This window comes from Lepisosteus platostomus, chromosome 2 (assembly GCF_059453375.1).
Source record: "Lepisosteus platostomus isolate fLepPlt1 chromosome 2, fLepPlt1.hap1, whole genome shotgun sequence".
Classification (NCBI taxonomy): Eukaryota; Metazoa; Chordata; class Actinopteri; order Semionotiformes; family Lepisosteidae; genus Lepisosteus; species Lepisosteus platostomus.
The window spans coordinates 1,609,058-1,628,361 of record NC_142612.1 but is presented as its reverse complement, the minus strand read 5'-3'; the positions used below and the strand labels follow the sequence as shown (position 1 = coordinate 1,628,361).

The following is a 19,304-nucleotide window of genomic DNA, read 5'->3' as shown; positions in this document are numbered from 1 at the left end:
TGTGCTTCAAACACAAGTCAAACATAATCTTGGACATATGTTTGTACAAATTTTGTAGAAACTAGAACTGTGTATTGTAACTTTAAATACCAAAACAGCACAGTAAACTATGAAGGTGTACAGTAGTCTCAATTAGAGATCTGTAATCTAATTTAAATTTGTGAAGTATTTATCTAGAATACAAAGAGGGCCAATCAATAGAATAATACCAATTACAATGATCACCATAATAGGGACAACAGTGATAAATCTTATAGCAGGATTGTATAAAATATCTAAAACATCAGCTATATTGCTGATACACAATTGACGAAACCCAGGACAGAAGCCCGTGGAACTCCCTTATCACCTCGAAAAGGGATGGAAATTAATCTGACAGACTTTACACTCTGTACATGTACTGTATACCCAGCATGCGAGAGAGTATTTATATTGGAACAAGTAAAGGTTTATTCCAAGCTGAAAAGAGAAGAAAAGAAACTCAATGTGTCACACACCCAAAGAAGGCTCCACAGCCAAAACATTGTGTTTCTTTTCTTCTCTTTTGTTTCTGCTTTGCTTTACAAACATAACATGCCAGCTGTCACAAAGAAAGCTACTTACCGCAAGCAAAGCACTTACCGATAGTCACAAATAAGGATCAATCACTAGGAACTTTGATCACCTACAAATTTAAACATGAAACAACATAACACAACATGGGAAGACAGCATTTCCTGTTTACTGTTACTGTGCAGTAACTGTTAGTCCTGGGCAATGCATTGCAATTCCCTAAGCAAACAGTGACACAGCTGGTCAAGGTGCTCTCAGTGGTGCTTCTGTAGAGAGTGGTAAGAATTGGGGGGAAGGTTTTCCCTCCTCAGTCACCGCAGGAAATAGAGAAGCTGGTGTGCTTTTCTGGCTAGGGAGGTGGTATTGAGGGACCAAGTGAGGTCATCTGTAATGTGTACACCAAGACACTTGGTGCTTCTGTCTCCACAGGGGAGCCGTTGATGTGCAGTGGGGAGTGATCAACGTGGGCAACGTGGGGAGTGATCTTCAATGAAAAGGCATGTATGCCCACATGCTGTGTTTGAAGCAATCAGAATAAACTAAAAACAGGGCTGTACTAAAACCGACATCCTCTTGTACAGTTTCAGCCTTTTTGCATTTTGAATATTTAACGATGAATACAAAGAGCTAGTTAACGTTTTAATGTTTTTTTTCAATTTCAATATAATAATAAACACATAATAATATACAGTATATGTTTCAGATATTACACATAATACAAATAACCACAATATCCTTACCTGTCACTGACAGGTTTAGGTTGAATGCCATCATAACTGGATATACTGTATATCAAATATGAAAAACAAATGTTATATATGGACAGGTAATGTAAATGTATATACTTTTAAAGTAATGTGCACTTCATACATACAAATGCATAAAAGGATTTCAACTAATGTTACATTATTTCATCCTATACTGTATTATCCCCCCCAACATTTTATTTATACATCCATGTATCACATACAGTTGTTGTTATGATTTCATGTGATGTTATGCGACTCATGTTTTGCTTGAGAGAAGCTGTGGGAGAAGCCAAAGACAAATTTCCACAGCAGTGGACAACAAAGTATCTATCTGTAAAAATGCAGCGAGTCTTTCAGGAGATTATATATAGAAAAAAATCTTTTTCACAGGAAATAAATCGTTGTAGACGAAGAAGAAGAAGGCTCTGAAGAAGAAGGCTCCACGTCCGAAACGTTGTGTTTTTCTTTTTTCTTTTTTTTTCAGCATGGAATAAACCTATTACTTGTTGTTAACTTTGTCAGCTGAAACAATAAATGTTCCTAACTGTACCGATTTTTTTCGTTGTTAAGCAGATCACTCGCCTGCTTGAAAAATCTCTCCCCCAGGTATGAAATTAGACACCCACACTGTGCAGACATCTAGCAGGTGCGGTTGTACTGCAGCGGTCGCATCCCAAGCACTGGGAGGCACTTTCGCTCCCGTGTTTCGCGAACGTCATTCGATCAACGTATTTTCAGCGAGTCCACTTTTTTTTTTTAATTGATTAATTCACAAACAACATGTGGGTTCACCTCTTTTCTTGACCGTGCCCGTCCGCTCCCTCTTTGTTGCTGCCATTACTGGGGGTGGAAGCGGCTCGGCTCCCCCGCACGCAGGGCCACCAGAGGGCGCAGTTGCGCTGCTCCCGTGCAGGTCGGGGCTGGGGCGCAGTGGGCAGCAGCGCCGCAGAGGCAGGCGGGCGGGCAGCCTCAGCGTGGAAATTTCCACGGCCTTTTTGCAGCGATTTAGCTCTTTTTTCACGTCTTTACCTCGCGCCAACAGCTGACTCAGTCGCCACGAAAGGATTGGCTTCGGGAAAACGTGTCTATTGCCTTGCTCAAATTTCAAAGTCTGTGCCGTAATTTTCCGATGATTTGTTGGAATTGCAACACGCAGAGTGAACGAACGGGAACTACGGACGTGTTCCAGCGGAAATAGCACAGGTTTCAGTCCCTTATTACAATACAGTTTACTTTATCGGACATCTGATGTGAAGGTCAAAAGAAGGTGAAGAGACCTCTGTTTTCTAAAGCCATATGCTGCCATATGTAAATCTGAGGTTTCCCCAGGCAAACAGGACAATTTAAACTTTGTAAACTTTTTATCCTTTATATGCTGAAGAATGACTTGACTGCACAAATTTGCAGGCCTAATAATTTGAACAGCCCTTTTTATTAATTCTACTGTTAATGGTTTCTAGTAGTTGAATCCGAGTTACATACAGTATTAAATGGCTCATTTGTTTTTCATTGTGAAAAGGAAGTAACTTTTAGAAAACGTCTATCAAAATGTAAGTACTTTTTGGAACGCGTAGAGTGTTCCGGGTTTTGGTTTCAGAAGCAGACATTTCATCACACAATCCTGGCGTCATCAGGTGAATTTTTAATAAAGCATCACTAAAAATTCAAAATACTAAAGCACTCTAAACCAGTCCCCCCGCATCAGTAGTAAGTGTTATGGTCACATACTGTATAACGCAATTGAAGTGAAATTCAACAACGCTGCACAGTACATGAGCTCATTAGGTTTGTCGGAGACCAGGTGCAATAGTTTTCCATCTGGACTAGTTAGGAAGTTACGCACAGATTTAATCTGAAGTTACGAAATGCTTAGCCGCATTCTTTTTAACAAACACAGATGTAAAATAGTATGTGGTACTTTTGTTTTGATCACCTAACCTACCTGCACAGGCTAAAGGGGAATGAAAAAACATCTTACTGATATATAGGAACAAGTAATAGGTTTATTCCATGCTGAAAAAAAGAAGAAAGAAAACACAATGTTTCGGCCGTGGAGCCTTCTTCAGGTGTGATTCTGATATATAACCTACTGAAATAAGGCATGCTGGTAAGTAGCCAGTTGAAAAATATCTCAACAACAATATACTGCGTACAGTATATTCATTTATATTACGACAGGCTATATTCTCAGTCATCTGAGCAGCTCCTTGCCTGCTCTAGGTTAACATGAGCAAAGCCCTGTGCTCCTTGGTCCCCTGACAAGAATTTAGGAAGGTCACGATTGCAGGAGTTCTGTCAACATTCAGCCTGTACAGGCTAATATACTGTACACAGTATATTTCAGTTATTGTCTTACAGTATGTACACAGTTCAGAATATACTTCAGATATTTCACTTTTTAACTGTGAATAAGTTAATTGTATAATCAAATCATAAATTCAAAAGGCTATTGTTTCCTGTGAATCTTACACTAGTTCAGTGTTTGCTAGTAATAACCAAAAAACGAGTTCACAGCTTATGAAAATACTGTATGGTTGTAACATTTCCATGAATATGTTTAGCAATACTTGCATGATGACTGGAGTAACAGATCAGTGAGATAAGAATTGCTCCACAATATCTATAAATAGAATAGGTTATATACACATAAAAACTGATAACAGTTGCTCACTGAAACAATACAATGTTTCAGTTTATGTTCTTTTTGCTCTTCAATCATCATTTTCCTGATAAAAACATTCCACTTTTTAACTATTCTTTATTAGATTACATTAAGTAATATTTAAATAATTTAGTCTTTACTGTGAGTTAGACAAAAACAGTAAGTAGTGCTAGATGAACTTAAAACTGAGATCTGAGTGAAAGAAATATGATTTGAATGTTGTTATGTTATATTTTGCCTTGGTAAAGATGTTAATATGGGAACGTTAAACTATACTGAATGAGGTATAAATATTTTTTACTTTAATGCTTATTATCTTCTAGATCTTGCAATGCACATTAGTCATATAGTTGTTTATATAAGGGTACTGTAAGAAGTAATCTTATTATGAGCCACGCAGCTCTGTTGATCATACCCTATTTATCACCTTAAAGTTGGAAAAAAAATTACACAAAATTAGAGGTTTGACTAATAGCATGGCTATTACTTTCGGGATCGGATACATGCATTGACAAATCTACCAATTTTAACAAACCACATCCTCCTGACTAAGCAAACACCTAAAGCCCAAACATTTCAGCACACAATCTGCATTTATAATGAAAGAGGTGCTCTTTAAGAGGGCATTTCCCAGTTCAAATTCTTTTGTTGTCATCACACAACGGCAAGAGTTGAAATTTAAATAATGAGGAATAATGACATCCATTAATCAGATGCTTTGTGAATGTTTACTGAGTATTTTTGTTGCAACACATTTTGGCTTCTCACCTGGTTAAGAAGCAGCCTCCACCAAAACAGAACAAGCAGAGACAGAGATGGGAGGGACATGCAGGCACCAGGAGAGTGTAGCCATTAAAGCTACAGGGACGCTTTCTTCAGAGCACCAGGATTGATTCTGAATCATGTGTAGTGTCCTTCTGAAGACCAGCGACGAGTTTCTTAGTTAAGTAGTCGGGAATACCATGGTGACCTGTTGGGGAGGCTATATCGAAACAAGTGACAAAAATCAGCTTGGTGGAAAATTCTGATTTTTAGAAAAATATTAAGGAGAAAGAGGAACCAGCTATGGGACATGATGAAAGAGAGGAACTGGAAAGGAGTGAGAGCATCACTGACATTGAGCTGTGATGAGAACATCAAGTATGAATTAGAAATAGAAAGCCATTTGAGAACATACTTATGCTTGCAATTCAGGTCCCAAAGAAAGGCTACAAAAATGATAGCGTATAATTAAAAAACGGCAAAAAACTTGTCAGAAGAGTATGTAAAAGAAAAGGCAGAAGGTAGAAACACTTACTTTGATAACCCATCCACAGCCAATAAAAAGCTTGGTTGGAAGTGATTGGTGGGTCATGTTGGATGTCGAGAGGCCTGGGAATGGTCGACTGTAGGACGTCTGCTGACTGAGCTGAAGGTAGGACACCAGTGGGACCTGGGCCTGAGGAGACGGCATTGAGAGCAGCAGGCTGAGAGGGAGGCAACAAAGGTGTTGGATTGTGTCAGACATTGGGGATTGCAACAGGAGGAAAGGGAGATATTATAAGCTGTAGGATGCCCATTGGCTGATGCAGAGGTACTATAGGATGCTGGATAGAGCCAGACAGAGAGAGAGAATCATGAGCAGCAGGAGCCGAGAGGGAGGAGCCTAGGGCCAAAGGTGATGGGCGGAAGTGTGTAGGACTCTGTTCCTCTACAAGGGAGATGAAAAATACCAAAGGGCCAAGTATTATTATTATTATTATTATTATTATTATTATTATTATTATTATTATTATTAGTAACCTGACTCTCAGCCTCTTACTCAGTCCTGTGCCAACAACCCCCATTGACTCCTCTTTACTTTTTATCCTTTCCATTCCCATCTTCCTCTACCTTCTGCCGTTATGTGCCGCCCTCATCTGTTGGCAGTTCTGCCTCCCCATGGATCCCATTTCCTCCTCCTTCCTTTTCCCACTCTGCTCTCCGAGCCTCACCCTGACCTTCATCCCACCCCCTTGTCTCTTCTTGTCCGCCTGCTCATTCCCTCTCCCTGTGCTCCCCCCACCACCACCGCCTTCTCCTGCTTGATGCCATAAACTACACTGTTTTATTACTCTTCTGTGTTTTCAGTTATTTATCCACTAAACAGAGGGCATTAAACTTTGCTCACTACCACCGTGTTAAGGCACCTTGAAAATGGACATCAGCCAGACAGATGAATACTATACAATGAAAGTTTATATATAAGTTCAAAAAGATACAAAGCATTGTTTTCAAAATTTACACTTTCTTGCTTGCTTCTGAATTCAACAAATATATTTCTGCCTGTTTTTTTTTTAATATTCATCATACCTAATGTATCTATATCTGACAGGGGTCACCTAATATGTCTTTTTTGGTGAAGTATCTTAAAAATGGGGGTGCGTACCAGATGAAACACCTGAAAGTTGAATACTGTTATTTGCTAACTAGATTTCAAATTGATGTGACAGAGTAGGAGTTTTCAAATTTGCACATCTTCCAGAGAAAAGATTGACCCCCGCTGAGACAGCAATAAGGGAGAAAAAGTATTTTGAGATGAATGAGTAATCAATAAATTAACAATGAAGCAAAAAAAGACCACAATGAAAAATTACAGAATAAGTGAAAATTATATACCTCAAAATATTCCTGAAGCATCACAGACACTGTTGGGTACAGACATAGAGGATGAGAAATGTCAAACAAGTGAGCCTAAGATACGCCAGTTCTGTTTTAAAGTTTATCCAGAAATGAAAGGTGCAGGATGTTAATATTTCCTTGGCATTCAGCACACGCGCTGAGAGTGTCAGCGTTTACTCTTTCATAAAAACATTGAGAACATCAGTTTACTTTTTTACAGTTCATTAAGGTACTGTAGTTTGGATCAGTGGAAAATATGGCTGTAATGCTGAATTTTTTTCCACTCAGCAAGCACAATGCAATGCTGGTTGTGAAATCAGATTTATTTTGAGTGTCAACATTAACCACTTTGATCCTTTTAGATGACCAACTCTAGCTCTTTAACAGCTTTTGACATTTATTGTCTGACTCAAATGTGCATCTGTGTAGTGAAAGGTAGAACTCTGCGAACTCTCGATTATGAGGTCTTTCACGGTGACAAAGAGTTAGGTTAGAGTTAGTTGTATCACCAGAATTATCTTAAATAAAATCATCTCTGCAAAGCAATGTAGCTAGCAGCATGAAATGTCATTGATTTCTGGATATTGTTATAGTAGTGTGACTGTGGAGTGGGAGTCGCTGGGGCGAGCACTGGTAAACAGTCAACGCCCTGGGCGGGGGGAGGGAAGCACTGGTGTGAGGTAAGCAGGGACCAAAGATATCACAAAAAGAGTGAAAAACTAACAAAAAGACAAAAAGAAAGAGTACTGCTGTGCTGCATTCCCTCCAGGCTGGGATTACCCTGTCTAACGGGGGGCCAGCCTGGGGAGAAAAAGAGTCGCTGGCACAGCTCGTCCGGACTGGACTGACCCTGTTGAGCGGGGTCCAGTCTGGTGGAGCAGGGCGCATAAGGCAAGAATAAGCAAGAACTTTGTGTGTAACTAAAATGCGTGTGTATGCCTACCCCAGTGAAAGTGTATGATGGGACAGGCAAAAAGAAAAAGAAAACCTTTCGCGGGTGCAATCCCCCTCCGGGGCTGTCGGTGAAAACTCCCCCTTGTGGGGGTGCCCTGCTCGTCCCGTCGGGGGGTGTCCAGTGTGCCTTATAGGACCCGCCCAGGTGGGGCTCATCATCTTGAAGCCAGGACAGCTGAGACCTCTTCTACCGGGGCTCTGCTCCACACTGGGCACACCCCAACGTCCTGCCACAGTACCAACAGCTGTAGAAAGAAAAGAAGTCCCCACATCAACAAAAGAAACAAGAAGCAATTTGAAAATTCAATTGAAAGAGCAGTGTAAAAATGAACCCCACTAAGTATATTTACAAGTACAACAATGTTAGTTGTAGCTGTAATAAGTTGTAACAATATACAGTACAATATGTTAATATACAATATGCTGAAGTATCCTTTAACAATGTACAATATTAGGCAGTATTTAAGGTGCTGTCATTGAGGTACCTTTAGTGGTATTACAGTGTTAATTATGTCTGCAGATGTACCATACCCTATAATAACTCCCTTTGTGCTGCTGAAATTTTCTCACAGCAGGTTAAAGTCAACAAGAAGAACATGCAGTTCTTTTTTGCGAGAACACTAAATTGTAGTTGGGCATGAAAAGGGGAGAGACAACGAGACAACGCTGCTTGATATAAAGAATAGTGGCCTGACAGTGACTTAGGAAAGAGCAGGTCAGGTTACCCTATCTAAAGACATCTAAAGATATATTGCTGTGCTTGGAGCCTGCCTGCAGTTCATTTGGTTCCAATATACTCTCAACATACAGTATAAAACAAAAAATCTCAGCCAGATTATCAGTATTAGATTAGACTTTATGTCTCAAAGCCACATTTAAACTGCTTTTCCCATTTTGCCTCTAGTATTACACTTTGCTATGTTATATTCTTGTCTTGACAATAATAATCTTATAAATGCAATGCAGATTTATTTTTAAAAAATCACTGCGCTCCACAAATTTAATCGAACTCCTATTTCCAGAACAAGCAAATTAATAAAAGTGGCACTGCTAATATATTCGGTGTCATAATTTGACCATTTTCCTGTCGTTAAAAGGTAATGTGGTTAATGGGGTGACAAGCCATTTCAGAAATACATTTTAAAGTCATTAATTTACAATGGGTACAATAATAATTTGTAAATTCTGTTAAAAATCGAGAACTGTTTTATTTCTGATGTCTATGGTTCACTGCACACCATAAACAAGCAATGTCATAATGCTTACACAGTATTGAATTCACTGCCTTTTGAGCTGTTCATCCTGCTGAGTTTCCATATTGACTTCAGCATGTTCCCAGTTCTAAACTTGTTTGTTAACAAGCTCTTGGGTTTGATAAGTAGAGATTTATCAAAAAAGTTATCTTTAAAACTTTCTGTAATGTTTGTTGTTTGTGCACAATTCCACAGACTTATCAAGCTCATGTGAATAATTATTTTAAAATGTTGATATTGCTGAAATTTCTTACTTATTAATAGATAGTGATTTGCTGTTGCCTCAAATTTAACCACTAAATAGCAGCATTTGTTTTTTTCTACAAAGCAATCACATTGGTTATAATGTTGTTTAGCTAAAGTCATGATTTGTTTTACTCATCACTTCATATTGCTATAGTAACAGCAGAGAGTGTGGAAATCATTCCATTACACTCCAGAACAACTTTATTGTTTTTCACACTCTGACCGAGAACATTATGTGACACTCTGATCTTAAGAACAGAATGAGCTTGGTTAAGGACGTTCCAGGAGGATATTGTATGTTAGAATGACAAATTTAAGAATAGTGATCAGTGATCATTGATTGATTACATTGATACAAAAAAAAGGAAACTGAAAAAGTGTATATTCAAATATTCAAGGTAAGAACAACTAGCATCCTTGGTTTATATACTGGCTTAGATCCTTAGATCCTGCCAGGGTTACTGATCAACCACAAATCGCTGTATGAATCTTTTGCATGATAGTATTGTTGTGTTTATGGTTCTGCCCAGCAGAAACCTAATGTCAATTCCCAGGTTTTCCACCTGCCATTCTGGGTCAGACTTAACCTTGAGTGTTTTCTCTTACTTGTACATTATTCATTGGACTTGGTGCCTTGTTCACCATACTACTTATTGGTTATAACAGAGTAATACATGGGCTATTGTTTATCTTTTAGTAACTCAGAGGGGCTTCAAGAACTATATATAAACGTAAAGGTAATTAAAAATGCACAATAGTAGATAAATGAGTTAATAATACGTATTAAAATGTTAATTTCAACAGTCTGTACATTGTTCCATGAACAAATAATGTTGCATTCATCAAAAAAAGTTTATAGTTCTAATCAAGCTTGCTTTTTATGTTACTGTAAGTCGGGAATTGGTTTTCAATACAAAAGTATCACATTCATGATGACTTTTTTATTTTAGTTTATCTTTTGCTAAATTATTATTAGAGGTTCATAAGCTGTAGTTATACACTTCATATACAGATCAAACACGTACAGTACAGTGTACTTGATTATTGTTCAGAATGTTGGGATATCACAATGATATCTTTGAACCCACAGATTGCAATCTTTCATGGAGGAAGAAACAAAAGCCATGCATCATTTAGTATAGAAACTGCAGGTGAAGCATATTTCTGGCATTAAGTCATGTTACATTCTCTTCTATGGGAATTTGCTATGAATTGCAATACTTTTTAGTCAATAGATACTCGTAAGATAAACACATCTTCAGAAATACAACAATTAAAAGTAGTTTTGAATTTTAAAACCTTGCATAAAGACTAATAAACCTTTATTATGTAGGTGATTTTTAATCAGTGTGGTGTGTCTCTATTACTGTACATACAGTATGGGTGAAAATTACGATAGCTTGATTATTTATAATTCAAAGCTTTTACACATTTCTACTAAATTTACAAATGTGTTTCTACTATACTTCTTATACTACTGTATATACTGTGAAATCTCTTGCAAGTTACAAATATTCAGCATTTATCTACTATATGTATTGTATACACATATATAATAGTATGCTTTCTGAATACCAGTTTGACTTATGAAATCCATCTTGTTTTCTAAAGAAGGTTATATACAGTATTTGAGATGTTTTACTGGTATGTTTTAGGTGAAAGTCATGTTCACACGTTAGTGGTAGAATAACTGGAATGGGAGAGTGAGATGGACTTTAACAATCAATCCTGTTGCTTGTAAAACAGATAACTTTATTCAGGTTAGAGTTTTTTACAAAGAGTACACAAAATGAAATACAGCAGTCTGTAATATGGAAGTGTTTATAAGGAAGATTTATTTAGAGTGTTCATTAACCATAAAATGACACAGACGTCAACGGAAGAAGGGTTTTGCATTTTGAAGCTTGCGGTAGCAGAGTACATGCTGGCTCAAGGTCAGATTATTGCATAACTTCATTACATGCAGGAATTTGGGAAAGTGTTTCCATTGTTCACAGCCATGTGAGAAGGTTCAAAGGTTAACTGCACAAGCATGTGAAAATGCCTTTAGCCTGTGACAGGCTTTTTTTTAAGGTATCTGAAATACTTCACGGTGAAAAAGTATTCCAAAAGGAATCTTTTAACTTTGTATTCGCCATTGTTAGAGGTGCATAAAATGAAATTGTTGGATACTTCCTTATGACTTACATCTTTTTTTCTTTCTTCCCAGTAAAATCTCGACACTTCTAACATCTTGTGGAGAGTATGAACAGTCAAATCATTGTCTGCCTGTACAGTATATGAGAAATTTTACATGAACTACAACTAAGATGTGGAATAACATTAGTAACAATGTTCTCTTCTTCAGAACAGCAGAAAAAAGTACAGGAAAATAGCAGCACACATTCAAAAACGTGTTCAGCTTCATTTACTATTTTATGTGTTTTCTAGTTTTGATTCTGAGATGAGAAAAACATTTGGAGAATCAATTGTCAAAAGAATATTGTTAATCTTTAATCTTTATGATCTTTACTTTTTTCTTTCACAGACAATTTAAATTGTAAATGTTTTTTGTAAATCTTAGGTTTCCCACGAGTTACACAGCTTGTGAAGGTTCATATTAAAATGATCAAGGATCATTTGCTTACAGTTAAACTCCTAGCAGATCCTTCTTCCTCCTGGGAGGCTGATGGGTTCAGAGATGTACTGTACTGGTTTCCCTGCAGGATCGTTTCAGTCCATGTGCTGCTCTGAAGGTCCCCAGTGGTTTGCAGATGCAGCTTGTAGAGCTGTACAGTAGCTGTATGAAAACAACAGTGGATAACTGCCAAGAAAACACATTTGTGATAGATGTAGATCTTGTTTTCTTTTCAATTTTGTTTGTAATGTTTTTTTAACCATTGGTTTAAGTATAATTTAAAAAGAAATGTAGTGTTACAGATGTTACCACAGATTACCGTATGTATGAATAATTACAGTAAGATCCTCCTATATAACACACAGTAATTACAGTAATCATGGTAATTCCTATGCCATTTCCTTAGGCCAGAGAATCATAACAGTGTTTATGTGTCCCATGTCTTCATATGGGAGAATTTGTATTGTGTGTGGTCTACTTGTTTGAATCTCATCGCAATTTATGATGTAAGTGTATTTACAAAACACACTTTAGTGCTTACAGGTTTTTGTAATTCCATTAACTTTAGTTTTATTTTAATATTGTATCCTGCATTTCTTTGCTATATCATTATTTTAACATTCAGTTTATGACCATAGAAATACTGAAATTGAACGTATAGCCATTACTACAAACAGCATTTAAAGCCATGGGGATTTATGTTCCTTAACATATTTATTCATTTTCTTTATTGAGAGAGCGGCAGAGAAGAGAAGAAGAAGCTCTTCTAATGTATTTTCTGAGACCAATCTCAGTAATGTCCTGCTGAACCTTTTTTGTGCTCCTGGCTGAATTACATAGTACTTAATCAGAGGATTGTGTAATTCCATCTTAATCATAAAAGCCAATGCTCTATTCTTGATGAGAAAGCATGTTTCAATGGAAGGTGGGGTGAATTTACGAACGTCCTTATTAGATTATAAATCTGTAAATCTCACTGAGATCAAAGTACATTTCTGTTTGTTGGCGTAGCAATGGATGTGATAGGGTCAAAACAGCTACTGTGTAACTATATTTCTTTTACTTTTCTTATATTCTTGGAAACTAACGACAAGCCTAGTATTACAAGGTATATCATCTGTACCTTTAACCCTTACCAATAAATTCTCCAGTAGTGATAGCTAAATCTTATCTTCAGGTCGTTTCATTTGAAAAAATTGGACTTTGTTGGAAAAGAAAAAACACACATCTTGAGAGAACCATTCGAATCTGATTGGCATTGTCACGGTGCCATGTTACAAGTGAAGACTGATTAAATTAAGTGGACATTTGTTATATTGGCCACACATATTTTTTAACACTTGATCACAGGCCAAAATCTGGATCTGCACTCTGTTGCACTCTGGAGCGGTCCCACTGCCATCTGATCCAAGGATTGAAGCCAGGGCCCTGATGTCTGGACTGTACATTTTATTTTTTATGAGTCCTATGTTTTGATGGCTGAATTGAAAATTTGATTTGGGGATTTTAGTCACGACACTGAGCGTCAAAAGACATTTATCATTTACAGCTCAAACAAAACACAGTTCTTATCAGAAAAGAAAGACAATTTTGTAGCAGGTGCTCCGACATTTTAATTAAGGTGATTACCATTTGTCATCGGCAAGGTTCATCATTGAGGTCACAGGCTAGAACCTACATGTATATCTATCAGTGCAACAGGTACAGGTTGTTGTGTATCTGTGACAGATTGCTTTGCACCAGGCTGCAGATGCTACTTTGTGAGATTCTGTCTCATTCCTCTCACAAAGCCAGAAGAAGCATGTGCCTCATCACTGGGCTCTGGGCCCTAGCTGCATCACGTCATCCCGGATCACCTCATAAATGTTTAATGGAGCTCAAGTCTGGTAAGTAGGGCAGCCATGGCATAACTGTCACTTTCTTAACTTGCAAGAAAGACATCATTGCAGAGAAACAACACAGAGACTCACTCTGTCCTGTAGGAGTGTTGTCATGTTGGGAATAATTTGCAGAACGGGCAACAAACATGAGGTTGGAAAACTGATCAATTAAATTGCCATGCAGACAGGCATTCACCACTAATACTGGGACTCTGTACTGAACAGATGCTTCTGCCCAGTTCTTCATGTTTGCCACACTTTATTGATTGGTCTGTTGTACACAACAATTAGCATATAGTTTGCGCCACACTCACTGACATCCTTCAGAGTGGTCTACACGAAACTCTGGTTCAACAACTCTCTTCAGCAGACTTGACTCTGCCGCTGGCACCTGAGGTGACTTAGCTCAGCCTCCAGCATACTGATGGCATAAATAAATTGTTCTCTTGGTACGTGGGAATAATTGTTTCCTTTCCATGTTTTTTGTTCTTGATTTTAACTAGTCTTGACATTCAAGAGTTTAAGTCACCCCATTGCCTGTTCTCAATGCACACTCTCACTAATGAGGTGACTTAGTGCGTATACAACTGCCAAAGTCACTCAGCTTTATCAGCTTAACAAATGATCAATTTATCAAAATGATGCCAGAAATATTTATATAATACCTAATATGTGCATACTATTGGTCTAAAAATATACATGCATAGATGGTGGCACAGCAGCACAGTGTTTAGCATTGCTTCCTCACAGCCCTGGGGCTCTGGCTTCAGCTGGAAACCTGGGGTGCTACAGTATCTGTTGTGAATGTGTGCATGCCCTGTGATGGACTGGTGTCCCATTCAGGGTGTACCCTGTCTTTGCACCTGTTGCTTGCTGGGATATCTCTGCCTGTCACTACTGTATTAAGCAATTAGAAATATACTGGGATATTCTCTACTGTATTAAGCAATTAGAAAATGGGTGGATGGATGGATACATGCACCGAAATACTCTCGAGTGTTTAAATTTATCCATACATTCATTCATATAATAGAAAACAACACCTTACAGAGACATGATCATTTAAAGAACATCATTCTACACTATTCCAATAACCTTGTTTATCAAGAGAGGAGTTCTCAAGTGGTTCAAATGGGAGAGGAATAGACTTCAATCATATTAAAACTTAGGTACGAAATTCAAGTATTTTTGTTCCACTCAGAATTAGATATTGTGTGATTATGAACGAGCTGTAACTTATTCCCTTGTTCAGTAGATATCAAAGCAAACAGAACATGAACAGTACTTACATTAATAATATGAGCTGCCACCACACCCATACATAATTACTGTTTACAGAAAGAAGGGGAAGAATATTCTTCCATAACCTTCATTTTCAAACTAGCTAATGTTGTAGAAACGGCTCGCACTTCAACAGAGCTCCCACATGCATCATTTTGGAAAGGATCTGCAATGATATCAGTGGCTAGTCATACAGAAAAAAGAGCTCAAAACAGTCATTTTTGGGAATGGCAGATTTTTATGAAATATTCATTATTTCATAACCAAAAACATGTTTTGATAGGACAAAGTAGATATCCTACCAAATATTGTGTTTGGCCTTTGCAAGCAGGAACAGCAGCTTGAAGTGGGTATGGTGAAAGGTTTTCAAATTATTTTAGCCCAATTTCATCCCATTCTTCTTGCAGGATCTGAAGTTATAATAATGGGTGTGTTCCTATAATTCCACCGCATTTCAACAGGATTAAGATCCAGGGAATGTTTTGGCCAGGAAAGATGGGAGAAGTTAGTATCATGCTTCTGAAAATCAGGCCTGCACTGACTTGTGTCAAGGTCATATTTTGGCTCGTGGGTGGGTGTGTACAAATGTAGTTTTTAGAGTTTGCTGAGCTGCACTACACAAATAAATGACTGAAAAATAAATATCTGCAGATATGTATTTCAACCCTTAATGTGACCCCCAGTTAAAGAAGTGAAATGAAAAAAGACAGTAATGAGTAAAAAGGTTGCATCTTTTCACGGCCTACACAAAATAGATTTCCAAATAGCCCCACTGAGTATGTACAGTACGTCTATCGGGCGGCAGGAGCTGAGTGAAGATGGGGGAGGAATGTAGGAGGAAAGGTTATAGGTTTTACAAACTCTTGATAACTGCGTAGTACAGTGATGATCTCAGCTTTAAATTTTGTCTTTCTAGATGCACAGAAAGAGTAAAATTAATTTAATGCCCCCAGGATAGGACAACAGGCAACATACTCAGTTATCCTGGTTTCATTTCCTAGATTTTTTCTGCCATTAATCAAATCATGCTAATCAGAAAATATGAAAGAAGCTCTGAACCAAAGATTTTGATAGATTTTCTATGCAGTGAATGTGTGTTCAAACGGGAGTTTATATTAAGCATCAGCAATCAGCCCTGTCATTGGCTTGGGGTCTACTTAAAGTTAACCCTGCTGAGAGTGCTCTGTAAGTCATCATTAAGACCATGAGAAAGGAAAAAAATTAGTTGAAAAGGTTAAGTATCTTCAAGGGAGTTTACTTATGATTCGGTAGAGTGGCTTAAATGACTTCTGCTGAGGTGACATGAACAGAATCATTAAATTCGGTTTCTTCATGGCTGTCTGTACTAGGTTAATTCACTGCATGATCCTGTTTGTGCAAGCACACATCTGAGAGCAGCATTTCCACACTACAATGTGAGTGGTGAATATATCTGCTCCCCATTAGAACCCCTCTTTTCCACAGCATCCATGTCACACAAACAGTCCATACCGATTAAGGGATTGGACAGGTTAGGCATGTTAAGGGTCAGCTGTGGAGCAGGGCTAACATGAAGAACAGGGCAAAAAGTCAGTGATCCAAAGGACTTGATGTTTAATACACTCTTACTCACATCAGCCGACCTGACTGAAACTACACTGTGATATCTCACTGAGCACATTCCTTGTCTTTTTCTCTAAATCCCACTCTCCACATTAGGCCACAAAACCTAAACACGCATTACCTACTGTCAGCTTACCTTTGCAGGTATTTGTGCAAAGATTTGTACTGTATGTCCATTCCAATAGCTGTTAAAGAAAACTAAATTCATTTAAAATTGTACATCCACTAATCTCCTCCACACTATTAACACTATTAATTAGTTTCAGTGTAATGTAAAAGTAGTACAATTCCTGAAGATTTATATCTGAGATTTAAATATGAAATGTGCTTATAATAACTTCTATGCTGCATACATTGTTTTTATTCTTAATGTTGTGTAAATGTGCATGGCAAACACAAATAAAATACAGACTGAGGCTGTATAAAGGCTCACAGATTCTTCTGAACGTAGAGTACTGCTCTGTATTTTCACAGTAAATAACCAGCCCTGTAAAACACAAGAATAGCACTTTTTCTCAGAAAACCTGATTGCTAATTACCCCACTCACCAGGATATTATGTACTACAAGAAAGTTTTACTGTTACACCAAATTATTTTTGAGTGAGGATTACAGTGCAATTCATGAAACATGATTTCATTCACTAAAATTATCATTGCAAAAGGAGCTTTGGGTTGGTAAATGACCGCTGTAGAATCATTTTACTAAATTTAGTGTCCTGTGATATTTAGGTTACCATGTAATTATTATATATAGCAATCATTTAAAGACGACTGAAAAAACGCAAACTTTAAAACTAGTCACTTTTATGTGTCAATAAGTTTGTTTCATTCTATCTTTCCTTCCTTTATTTAATATCTGATTAATTATTAAACTCCTTGTACTGATCTGTGTATTCTCAGAAAGTATATGTTCTCATGGGACTCGAAGCTCGAAGATTCTTGATCCAAGCAGAAGGCTTATTTAGAGTAAGACTTTCTGCAAATTCTATTTGCAGTTTCTGTCTCTGTCGCAAAAACACATTTTATGAGTACACTGGAATACAAATACCTTCAGTATGAGGATATCAGTGGCTTTCATTCAGCTGGTACTGTGAAATATTAGCAGATATTTTGAACAATAATAATTATCAATGTACCTAGAAATTAACCAAGTATGAAACTGCAAGCAGGATGACATTCTGACAAATGTCTCAATGTGAACATTTCCTTTAATAGTAATGCAGAAATTCTGAGCAAGCACTCCATTAAAATCCAGGCTTCAGCATATCCACGTGCTCTCATCAACAGGGAAATCTCCAAATTTCTGTTAAATTATACTGCTAAACAAGACTATGTTCACCCATGATGGAGAAGAAAATGTGGCTCGAATGGATGAGGACTGCAGAGCAGACACATTGCACACTTCATGTTTGAAACGACTAATTGGATGTTACCTTGACATGACAACATTCATCCTGGAAACTAGACTGGAACTAATAGAAAGAGCCTAACAAACAAATTGGTTTTAATTCACAAGTGAAAACTGAAACAGCAGGAGCATATCTGTCACATTACACAGCCACTGCAGCAGAATCCAAGTTGTAGTGTGCTCCTAATATTGGCCTTATCTTGCTGAAGGCACAGCATTTTCAAGCACCATCAGGATGCATCTCATAGAAAATCAGTAAACGATTCACTTCAACAGTTCAGACAGGCCCTGGGAAGAATGAAGTCATATTTTTATTTTCTGACATAACTTTGTAAATATTACCCAAGCGCAGGATTTTGATGTAAGGGTGCCCGTGTGGCTTTTTTGCTGATTCTGTACAGTGGTCAAGCATACTGTAGTTGTGTACAAGTACATTCATGCACAGCTTGGGCAAGTACCTGCCTGAGCCACACAAAATATCAAAGCACAATGATAAGTGACTGTCGTTTTACATGTGTTCATATTAAATATTTAAAATATTAAAAAACTAGTTATTATGCACCATAATGTATTCAAATATGATACAGAGCTCTTTAGTCCTCAAAGTCTATTTCTGAAACAAAAATTAAATAATACAATAATAAGAAATAAAATATACAACAGAGGGCGAGAGCAGGCACTCATGATAATTACTTTCAATAAAAAATCTATTCTCAATAGACACAGGAAAACTTCACTGAGTTTAACATTAGATGATTATGTTTTTAGCTGGCCAAAAAAAACAACATAATTTGTATTTGTCAAAAGTTACTCATATTAAATCCATACGTATTCTTATTGGATTAAAAAAGATAAATTTCAACCGTTATTTTCTTAAACTAAAAAAATATCCTCAGATATGCAGTCTGAATTGTTTAATTTGACTTGCAACAGCATTTGCATAAAGTATTTTGTTAGACCGTAGTGTTTAACTGGTAAAAAACATTTTAATTGTGTTATTGTTCTTTTAATAATAGGGTGTGAGACCTAGTACAAACTGTAATTTAGGAAAGAGAAGTTTCCCACCACCTGTAAAAATAAACTGGGGTTTTAAGTTTGATCCTTATGTCCCAGAATGATGGCAGCAGGGTTAGAAAAATTAGACTCTTTCATCAGAAAGTTTCAGAAAATCTTTTCGATTTCTACAGCGGGATGGAAAGGGAAAGAGATGGAAATTAACATTTAACTTGTTGCAGTTGTCAGGGGTACTAGAATAGTAAATCAGAAGGGGGAAGTGAAATATTATGAAATGATTTGCAGTTTTGTAAGGAAATAATTTCTTATTTTATTAATGTCACCTTGAGCTACTGCATTAGTATGAAAAAGGATACTTTTAAATGTCACAGTGGTTCTTCTTCTATTTATATGCAATGGAAAGCCATTTTTTTCATGCTAATTATGTTAATGTGTTATATTATTT

General features: G+C 37.2%; 1 long non-coding RNA gene across 2 annotated transcripts; it reads right to left on the bottom strand.

The window, feature by feature from the left end:
• Positions 1-1,174: 1,174 nt before the first annotated feature.
• Positions 1,175-12,827, bottom strand: LOC148675651 (uncharacterized). Of its 2 annotated transcripts, XR_015941120.1 has the most exons (5): positions 11,684-12,827; positions 7,592-7,802; positions 6,601-6,629; positions 5,261-5,429; positions 4,593-4,945 (listed from the first exon to the last, which is right to left on the bottom strand). It is a non-coding gene; the product is annotated as an uncharacterized LOC148675651 (long non-coding RNA). The 2 variants fall into 2 exon arrangements; XR_015941122.1 differs by lacking the exons at positions 6,601-6,629; positions 7,592-7,802; positions 11,684-12,827 and adding an exon at positions 1,175-1,337 and having other exon boundaries at positions 4,732-4,945; positions 5,261-6,345.
• Positions 12,828-19,304: the final 6,477 nt, after the last annotated feature.